Source organism: Cajanus cajan, chromosome 7 (assembly GCF_000230855.2).
Source record: "Cajanus cajan strain Asha chromosome 7, NIPB_CcT2T_4, whole genome shotgun sequence".
In the NCBI taxonomy this organism is placed as follows: domain Eukaryota; kingdom Viridiplantae; phylum Streptophyta; class Magnoliopsida; order Fabales; family Fabaceae; genus Cajanus; species Cajanus cajan.
In genome coordinates, this window is record NC_138523.1 from 5,357,189 (window position 1) to 5,366,505 (window position 9,317).

The window sequence follows — 9,317 nt, forward strand, 5'->3', positions numbered from 1 at the left end:
ATGCATGTTATATTGAGATTTGGTGTCATCAACCAAATGATCCTTCCCTTCCTTTAGAAGATATGTCAACCCTCCTATTGACTACTATATCTCCATGTTTCCATTAGATTATCCTAAAATCGCTTGGGACAAGAGAGAAAAGAAAGGAAAGGTATATTTTTTCGAAAGTTTGTGTTTTAGAGGGGATTTATTTTTATTTTGAAAAATGGTTTTTGTAAGAATGGCTGGCCAAGGTAGGCTTATGTGTTTAGGCTTGTTTGTTTAAGCATTTATGAAGTTAATCAAATCTTGTTATTGACGTTGTGATTTGACAACTTAGATAGCTTTCCCTGAACTTTTTCTTTTTTGAATTCTGTTCATGGTACCATCATGGATTTCTTTTGATTTATCCTTATTTTGCCTGAAACACCTCTTTGCGGCGTTTTAGCGGACTTTTGTTTTTGTTTTATTTTTGCAACCCTAATTTTTGCCTAGGTCACCCTTTCGTGGGATCCCTAGCGGGTTCTCTGCTCTTATTTTTGCGCAGTTCCCCTTTTGGGTTTCCTGCCGAGCTTTTTGTTTTGAAGATTTCTTTTTACCCATGATGGCACTTGTCGAGGCCAAGGAAAGGTGCTCTAAGCTGTCGCACACTTCCACATAAGAATGATGCGGGTTTATTATTAAGACAATTTTAACCTTATTTATGCTTATTCAAACAGGGTTAAATAATACGGCCTAGAAGTTTATTGTAAGCAAGAAAAGAAGCAATAAGAAATGAATAAAGAATGATTTTATTATAATCATAATGGAAACATGTGCCCTATCGAGGCTCGGGGGTCGGGTTGTCCCCGAGGAGTAATCTCTAATAGTCATCAGGTTTACACATCCCTATCGGAAGGAGAAGAACACTTGATGACGACGACCGGCCTTGACGCTTGTGAACCGGCCTTCCTAAAGATCTGGCTTAAAGAACATCGAGAAGGATCTTTATTTCTCTTCGTTCTTTGATCTTTATTAGGGTCATATCCTAACCCTTGTTTCCCCGGATTATCTTTGATGACGGGTAGCTCGGGAATTCCTTGGGAATCCTTGCCAAGTCCTTGTCCGGGCAAGTATCCATTCCTGGTGAGCATGGAGGCTACCTTCTTCATTTCTCGGGGAAACGTTTCGACACTGGCAATCTCCAATGCTTGGAAGGCGGTTTCCAAAGCTTCCTCCGCTGCATCCACATAAGGTATGGCGGATGGCTTGCTGATGAGTATGTCATCTTCAGCTTGTACAGTCACCAGCTTGTCACCCACTATGAACTTGACTTTCTGGTGGAGCGTAGAAGGAACAGCTTTCGCATCATGAATCCAAGGTCGGCCGAGGAGACAGCTATATGCAGGAGTAATGTCCATCACTTGGAATTCGACATTAAAGATAGTGGGTCCAATTTGGATTGGAAGATCGATTTCTCCCACCACTTCTCTTTTAGAACCGTCGAAGGCTCGAACGATCATGTTGCTCGGGCGCATTTGAACTCCCTTGATTGCCACTTGATCAAGCGTTCTTCTGGGCATCACCTTCAAGGAAGATCCGTTATCTACCAAGACTTTTACGATGTGATACTCCTTGCACTTTACAGAGATGTGCAAGGGCTTGTTGTGATTTGGTCCCTCGGCGGGGATCTCTTCATCGGTGAAAGTGAGGTGATCATTAGCCGTGATGTGACTAACAATCCCCTCAAATTTGTCTTGGGAGATAGTGTGCGATACATATGCCTCGTTCAAGACTTTCAACAGAGCTTGCCGATGCGGTTCGGAGCTTAGGATCAACGACAACAGAGTGATCTTCGCTGGCGTCTTATGAAGTTGATCCACGATGGAGTACTCGCTCTGTCGGATAAACTTTAACAGCTCGTCTGTCTCGGATTCTTTTTCCTCGGTTTTATCTTTTTCTTTTTCTTTATTCTTGGGGGCTTTATCATGAAGATCTTCGGGAGTGTAGATCCTGCCACTCCTAGTCATGCCCCCAAGTCCAGCGATGTTGGAAATATCGCTATCGGCAGAAGAATGGATGTCGTATATCCATGGCACAGCCTTATTTGATTCGTAGGGAAAAGGCCTTGGAGCAATGATCCTTAACGGTGTTGGACCTTCCCCTTTATTTGTCTTGATTACCAACAACGGAGCTGACGTGTGCTCGCTTGGCGTGGTTGTTGGTTTGCATTTGATTACCAATGGCGTGCGTTCCATTCTGAACATACGCATCGATTAATTCTTTCTTTTTATTAATGTTTATTAATAAATTACTTGGAGAGATGTATGCAAATGAATGACTATGAAATGCAAAGGCAATTGAAAGATTCCATAAATCAAAAACTCGATTTTATTGATCATAGAAAATGTACAACTTATCATACAATGCTTTGAAGCAGTTTTTTACAATATAAGAAAAGCCGATAAAAACCCACAGGCGGGTTCATTTTTCTTCTCCATTCGTCTTCGGCTTCCTCCACATGGCGTGCCATTGCTTTAACTTGCATATGGACGACTTGGCTCATATCATCGCTGATCTTCTGAGCGTCCTTCGCCTTTTGAATGTGATAGTTGATCATGGCCTGCAGCTCATTAAGCTCGTCTTCGGCTTGATCCTTCTCCTCTCGGAGTCTAGCCATTTGTGCTAGTCCTTCCCTTTCTCTTTTGCGGAAATCGGAAAGGCTTGCGGTTTGTTGTTGAGCAACTTCCCGCCATTATTGTGCATCGGATCGAGTCAAGAGCAGATCGTCTTGCATGTCCTTGATCAACTGTGCCTGCCTCGCATGCTCGGCTTCAAGGCGTGCTATCTTTGCGTTGACTTCTTGGAGTTGACTACTCGGTTCAACCTTTGGCATTTTGGATGCCCGAGTAGCCTCTTCATTGAGGTTAGCACACTCATCCTTGAGCCGCTCTATCTCGTGGTCTTTCTTCTTGCGTTGCCTTTGTAGACCATCGATGACGAAACTAGATTCTTCATTTTTCTCTTCAAGAACTCTCATCTGAGCTCCCATGATTTCCAGTTTCTTGGTCAAGGCTTCGACTTGTTCTTGCATTAACCTCCTTGTAGTTGCGGTTGCGCAAGAGGTAGATGGTTGAGACACCCCCCTCTCGCTCCTCCATATCTCATAGTCGGTGGAGGCGGATACCCGAGGCTTCCCAAGCTCTCGATCTCCCTCATAGATTGGTTTCTCCCACGCTCTAATGACAGCGTGCATATCCCTCTGATGATCGAAATCAAAGGAGAAACACAACCCTCCAAGCTCCTCTTTAGTAGGCGTAATTTGAGTCCTCACGAGTTGCCTCATAGCCAGTTTAGGTGAATAGGCTATGCAACCTCTGAGGCCCATCAATGGTATGCTTGGATAATTGCCGCATCTTGTCAATACATTGCTTGGACGGAACCAAGGGCAAACCCACGTGAAGTGCTCAATACTCCACTGTTCCATCTCTTCCTTCCATTCGGAAGCATATCGACGGCGTACAGGGACCTTCGAAAAACTTCTCAAAGGATCGGGCAAGGTCCCCATATGACTAGAGGCATAAAAGTGTGTGATGCCCCACACATACAACAAGGAGGTGCAGCACCGGATAATCTTCCCTTGCTTCTGCTGAGATAGGTTGACAGAAAGCAAGGTGTCGGCAAGAATGGCAGGCACGGGACTCTTCATATGTACGTCCCAAGCGAAGAAAGCGTCCATAGCAGCATGGTCCATTGTGTTAGCGTGAAAGGGGAATAAGATCGTCCCAAACACAGCTAACGCTAGAGTCTTGTTGAAAGCTAACCAATCTCCCTCACCAGCCAAAGAAGAAAGGTGGTCTTCAATCATCGCGAGCTTCCAACCCTTGATACTGCCGTTCCCCACTAAAGCGGATGATCGTGATGGCAGTTTGACTTGAGTTGCGACCCTCTCTACGGCCACATGATTTCCATGAAAGATATAGACCCCTGCTGATTTGGGCCATCGTAGCATGAGCTCATACTCCTCGAGAGTAGGAACTAAGTCAAACTGGGGGAACTCGAAACAATGCAGATCGAGACTCCAAAAATGGACCAAGGCTCTCAGAAAAGCTGGATCCACACAAATCTTCATCAAATCGAGAACTCGTCCATAAGATTTTTCAAACTCCAAACGAGCATCTCGTGGCATCAAGGTACAGAGGTGATCCAACCTCTCGGCACGGTACAATAAGAAGTCCACTTTCTTCAACTGCCCTTGCATTCCCCTAGATCCCTCCATAATCTACAATAAAATGCATGATATGAGATGATGGTGGTGAATATGCATGCATAGTGTTTATTCAACTAAGCGTTATCATGTTTTTGGGATGTTCCTAAGATGATGCATGATATTGCTTGGTTTGGGATAAATATTTCTTTTATTTTTTGAATATTTTTTTTTTTGTATTTTTTTGGGTGAAAAGGGAAACTACCTATATGACTGTGATGGAGGTAGATGTTAACACCATGTAATGGAAGATTCTTATTTCTATTTATTCTTATTTTAAAAGGAATGTTGTATGTTTAAATAATGCAATGTATGCTCATACAATGTCACATAAACAATGCACAAAACAATTCACTCATCCACGAGCAGTCACGAGCGAATCACGAGGTAGGGGTATCCTGCAGAAAAGTGCATATTCAAGGAGGTTCTAACTGTTCTCACCGGTCTGAGGCCCCCAAGGTGCCCCCATTATAGGGACCCAATTCCTCTCGTCGTAAGCCGATGGAAAGTTCCAACGCACTGGCGGACTCGAGTTCATGGTTATCACCTTGAGTGATGCTTTCCGACAACGGTCTACGGGCACCTATAGACCCATTCGACAACCGGCCGTACTAACATCCACTCCCTATGGCTTGCCACTCATGCCCCCGGGTATAGAGGGAACTGTTGTGTGCAAAGGTTCGTGTGCAATTTATATTTCAAACAATTGCGGAAATTTAAACATACAATAGTTATTAAAGCCAAATAGGTAAAACATGTTATCATACAAGAAAGGGGTAGTGAAGTAATTTTAAACTATTATTTTAAAAAAATAATCCATCACTAAATGGGACTGACTCTCGAGGCTTCCCCAGTGGAGTCGCCATCTGTCGCCACCCGCCGAAACGGACCTTGGCAATCGCAACGATGGTTGGACTCGTTCTAATTTTTTAAAGTGGTGGATTATTAGAACGACTTATTCTCAAACTGAGACCTTGTCGAACTAATAATTTTATTAAAATGATTCACCAATCCATGTTAATCCCAAGCGGGACCCTCCATGGATTAGTGGTTTTTTGAAAAAATAGGGTTCTTGGAGTCGCCACCAATGTTTTACTCAAAACATTGGAAAAAGGGATAAGGCAATTGATTTTTATAAATCAACCTTGGCCATTACAACCAGAGTTGGGTAAGGGAGTCTGTTACGTGCGGGGAAGGTGTTAACACCCCACAACGCCCCATTAGGGTTCCCTATGACAGATTATTTTTTAAATAATAGCGCAAAGTTACTAAATTACCCCTATTTATTTAAGCGATTATAAATTAAATATCTACATGATGACAATTTTAAATATGCAACAATCAGAAAGCGGTAAAAGAAGGGATTTTAAGAAAGAAACCTCTTGAAGCGTGCTTTTTTTATATATCAATGAAGTTTAGGAGGCTTTTTGGCGCTCCTTCCCTCTACAAGCTCGCTCGCTCCTTCCTAGAAATAATGTTTGACTATGGAAATCCAAAGGATTTCCCTTCGACTAGGTTCGAGACTCAAGCAAATGGCTCGTGACTCAAGAACTTTGTCGGATTGACTCTTAGAGCGATTTCTAGGGCAGAACATTGCTCAAAAACCCCAGAACACTCAAGGAGAGAGTCAAAACACTGTGTGGAAGTGTCAAAAAGTGTGGAATGACGTCCAAATGACGTCCTATATATAGGGATGAGGCGCAATACGGCCTCTGGAGTCAATACGGGCCGTATTGCATTTTTGAACTGCAATACGGCCGTATTGATTTCAATATGGCCGTATTGAGGTTCAAAAACGTCAATACGGCCGTATTGATTTCAGTACGGCCTTATTGCAGTACAAAAATGCAATACAGGCCGTACTAAGCTCTAAAGGGGTCGTACTAAGCTCCATTCCTCCCACTTTCTTATTTTTAGCTACTCTAAGACCTCTAAGCCTATAGATAGTCATCCTATGGTCTTCTAGGAGTCTTTCTGGCTGACTTTCCTTCGATCTTTGAGAGTCTTCGAGTCTTATTTCCGACCCGGACAATTTTAGGGGTCTACAGCAATGTGGCCTCTCCCTAAACATTTAAAGCACTTAATGTCACTAGTCCTAGAACTAGTGTGTGTAGTGTCCTTTCCCTTTCCTTTGTCTTTTTCTGTAGCTTGATTCTTTGAGGGTTCAAAAGCTTTCTTCTTTCAAAAATCTTTCCCTCCTTCTTGGAATCTTTCTTTGGAAATGAAGAGTGGGAGCTATCTTTTTTATAAGATTTTCTCATTTTCTGTTGTTCTACCCTTACACAAAGTTGGACCAAGTCATTTAGGTCCCTGTAGGGTAGTAGCTCCACTTGGTCTCTTATTTCTAAATTAAGACCACTTAAGAATCTAGCTACAGTTGTAGCTTCATCTTCCCTTATACTTGCCCTCATCATTAAAAGCTCCATTTGTTGTCTATAGAGTTCTACAGACATATCCCTTTGTTGAAGCCTTTGGAGCTTATTCATAAGCTCCCTTCCATAATAGGTGGGAATGTGCCTCCTTCTCATTGCACTTCTAAGATCATTCCAATATTGAATTGGAGGATCACTGTGGAGGTGTCTCTCTCTTTCTAGAGTTGTCCACCAATACATGGCATGCCCTTGGAAGCTAAGGGTAGCCAGAGGGACTTTTCTCTCTTCACTTACTTTGTGGCAAGCAAAGAGTTGCTCAACCTTTATTTCCCAATCTAAGTATACTTCCACATCATCTTTACCAAAGAAATGTGGAAGGTCAACTTTGACTTCCCTAGGTCTTATGGACCTTCTAGGGGTAGGATGGTAGTGATCCCCTTGATTCATGCTTTCACTTGGGGATGTATAATGGGAATGTGAGCTCCTACTTTTTTTTTCTCTGTTTCTTCATATCTTCTTTCAATTTTTCTTCCTCTTGCTTTAAAATTCTCAAATCTTCCTCAAGATAAGCAAGATGTCATTCTCTTTCAATTCTTTCCTTCTCTCTTTCAATGGACTCTTGCTTTTTCCATAGTTTAAGTGATCTGAGCTCTTTAGTAATATAAGAAAGACTTTTTAGAGAGCCATCACTTTCACTATTGGAGGAATTTTGAGACATTTTAATTCAAGAGATATTTTTCACACAAAAATAGTTTTTATGAAAATAAGGTTTTGGAGTGCTTTAGACTTGGCACTTAGAGGTCTAAGAGTACAAATTGAACTTTGGAGGGAGGTGAGCTACTAAAGAGCCACTTAATAACCAAGCCTCTTCAAGTAAAAATCTCTAAACCCCCTTGTACTTTTGTCTTGCACAAAACAATTTTCACAAAGAACTTTTCTTAAAGAAAAATAACAAACAAGTGCTTACGTGTACAATTTATATATTGCTTGAAAACATAAAGACAAGAAAACATAAATTTCTTGTAAACTTAAATGACTGAAAACATAAATTGCTTAAAACATAAATTGCTTGAAAACTTAAAGACAAGAAAACTTAAACTAGGCGTTTAAAGCAATTAACCCTAGGTGAGAGCTTGACAGGCACCAAAGACCTTCAAGGACCACTCCCACAAGTACTACACGTAATTTACTATGAAAACTCTTAAGGAGAGATGGAGATACACCAAAGGCACTCCAAGACACTCCTTAATAAAGGCCTTGTACAAAAATTTAGAAAGCAAAAATTACAAGGAAAATGAAATTCAAATATGCTTCAAATGAAATGTAAATTCACACTCCAAATGAAATGTAAATTCACACTCAAATGAGATTAGTGGCTGCACCTAATTTTAAGAAAAACAAATTAGCCACTAATTAGAAGCAAATTTTAGTCACAGATTTTGAAAGAAAACTAGTTTTAGAATCAAAAATTTCCGTCACTAAAATTTGTTCTAAATTTTCACAAACTTACACAAATGGTTTAGTTTCTTGTTGCTCCAATTCAGCCACCAACTGCAGCTTCACAAGGTGTCTCACTCCTCTCTTTAGAAGCAACCTTGATGTTAGTCACTTCTAGGTGTTTTTCAAGAGCCTAGCCACCAAGAGAGAACAAACTCCCTAAGCAACCACCAAAGCCTTCAAGTGGATGTCCTTTGCCTTGGCCTCCTACACCTTTCAAGAAGCACTCAACCACCTTCAAGACTGAATATTAGTGCTAAAACTGAAAAAGAACAATTTAGAATAGCTACACCAAATGGTAGAAGAGAATGTGACAAACTAGGAAGAGTTCCACAAAAATGACAAGCAACAATTAAAGGAAATTTGGAAAGCTAGCACTCACAAGAATAACCTATGAATGGCACTAGAATGGATTACCAAATCAAAAGCTAAGATTAGAAAACAAAATAAGACTCAAAGATGTGGCTGGACCAATGCAAACATGTCACACAAAGTCACCAAATCCGAGAGCAATACACCACAAAATTTTCACTCCTTTGGCTTTTTCTTTTGCACTTTACTTTCTTTTTCTTTTGCCAAAATATTTTTCCCTTATTTTTCTTTAAATGTTCAGGAGTTTCAATGCCTTTTACACACATATATGTCTCAGTTTTAATGTAGAAAAAACTGCAGTAAAAATTTTACACAAAACAAGAGATGTCAACAAGCATGTTTTCACTAGTGCTTCACTATTTTATAGGAATTTTAGGTAAAATTTTTAAGCACTATTTTTTCTTTGTTTTTCTCATGAAATTAGGACACATACACCTCTGTTTTGCCTCTGTTTTATAGCTCAAAAAATTTCAATAAGGTTCAGCCACACAACAAATCACAAAGGAACCTAATAGGAGAGTGTTTATGAACTTTTCTTGACAAAACTTTTTAATATGACATAAAGGAAACCTAACTCTAGGAAATTTGCTAGAACTAATAGCAAATTAGGAACTCAAACATGTAAATCAAAAGCACTTATAGTAAGGTTCAGATTTAATAAGAAAAGACACACCAAATTCGGATTCAAAAACACAAAACAAAATTAGGACAAACAAGCTAGTCTAGGAATCAATGACATTCAAAGGACTACACATGACTCTAGACAAAACGTATGATTCAAAAACAAAAACATACACTAAGTATTATCAATGTCCAATCACGGACTCATGCTTATAGGAATAGAGAGACTC